This window comes from Aplysia californica, unplaced genomic scaffold (assembly GCF_000002075.1).
Source record: "Aplysia californica isolate F4 #8 unplaced genomic scaffold, AplCal3.0 scaffold00296, whole genome shotgun sequence".
Lineage (NCBI taxonomy): Eukaryota > Metazoa > Mollusca > Gastropoda > Aplysiida > Aplysiidae > Aplysia > Aplysia californica.
In genome coordinates, this window is record NW_004797566.1 from 637,110 (window position 1) to 638,706 (window position 1,597).

General features: G+C 40.6%; 1 protein-coding gene across 1 annotated transcript in view; it reads right to left on the bottom strand.

Moving 5' to 3' along the window:
- Window positions 1-1,370, bottom strand: part of LOC101854808 (cytidine deaminase) — an 11,713-nt gene extending 10,343 nt beyond the window's left edge. Inside the window, exon 1 of the mRNA XM_013084476.2 lies at window positions 1,217-1,370. The gene's annotated coding sequence lies outside the window, so the exon portion shown is untranslated. The remainder of the gene's footprint in view (window positions 1-1,216) is intronic.
- Window positions 1,371-1,597: the final 227 nt, after the last annotated feature.

The window sequence follows — 1,597 nt, forward strand, 5'->3', positions numbered from 1 at the left end:
TCTATCTATCTATCTATCTATCTATCTATCTATCTATCTATCTATCTATCTATCTCTCTCTTTCTCTCTCTCTCTCTCATATTGGGGTTTTCTCTCAGTGAAAGGTAAATTGGGGGCTGAACGCCAACGGGAGAAAGGAATGACAAAAGGTGGATCATCGATCAATGATAAGGTGCGCTTTTCAAAGGTAAATGTTTACTTGAGTACTACAAGTTTGGTTTATTATGAGGTCATGTTAGAATATATCCGCTCCTCAGTAAAGGGTCGGACACTTTAATGAAAACACACGTACCTCAGGAAGGTACCCTCTTGAAAATGACTCTGAAAGTGAGTTTTAATTTTCCTTAATGGGAACATTAATTGTAAAGCATTGTGGGGAGAAAAGGCGCTCGTCAAGATAATGAAATTGAAGAAACCGACATTTTTCCGACTGTTGGGGAAAAGTACACATCTGTATAATTTTACTGAAAACGTTGACCGAAAGGGCTCAAAATGTACAGTTATAGTCTCCCAGAACGCTTAAGCTATGAAAGACACCAAACGTGACGGACCATTTTTCTCGCTTATGTTACTTCTGACTCCAAGGGAGCCCACCTCCTTCAATCGAAAATATCTCGACTAGTATTCAAGAGAAATAGGTACCTTTTGCTTGAAAAGCAAGACAAAGCTTTCAGGTGGGGTCGTTAACTCCATAAACCCAAGAAATGACGCGCTCCTGATTCGGCCGCTTCATGGCACACTTTGCTAACTCAGAATTACAAAGTTCCTTCTGATATTTTTGGTTGTTTTGAGTTACTAAGATCATGAGGCCAGAAAGCAACTGCTCTAACTGCTCTACTGCTCTATCAAAATCGTGAGAATATTGGGAGTTGTTATCAAGATATTCAAAGAATTGTGTTGGAAAAAGCTTGACATACTGGGAAACTAAAAAAATGTTGACGTCAGATTTCTCAGAACTAGGTACTGAGCAGATCGAACTTTGTAATTCTGAAGTAGTCAGTCGTTATCTTCGCTTAAGATATCATATAATGGGATGAGGTCTATTAGTAAAGACCTATAATAGAAATAAAAATAAAACTGTATTTTTATAGCACAAATTCGCGTTCAACAGCACGCTTTCTACCCTTTACAATCTATAATATTATTACCCCAGTAGACCTGACAGCATTCTGAAACAATCTTGTCATCCTCCAGGAAAAAATACAGTGCTACTAACCATTCTATGAGGAGACAAAAATGGGAGAGGTGTCACTTCCAAGAAAGCTGTCGTTCTTGGGAACTAGGAATAACACTGAAATGTACTTCTGTGTGAAGTGGGGACAGCTCGTTCCCACTTCATGACAAGCTTCCTGTGTGTTACATTCTCATAGACACACAACGTGTCCTCCAGTGGCGGCTTGTGGTTTATAGAACTGACCGGCCGTCATTCACGTGACTATTTCTCCCTCCCCCCACCCCCTTCCGTCACAACACACACACACACACTCTCTCTCTCTCTCTCTCTCTCTCTCTCTCTCTCTCTCTCTCTCTCTCTCTCTCTCTCTCTCTCTCTCTCCTTCTCTTTCTCTTTCTCTCTCCCTCTCTCTCTCTCCTTATT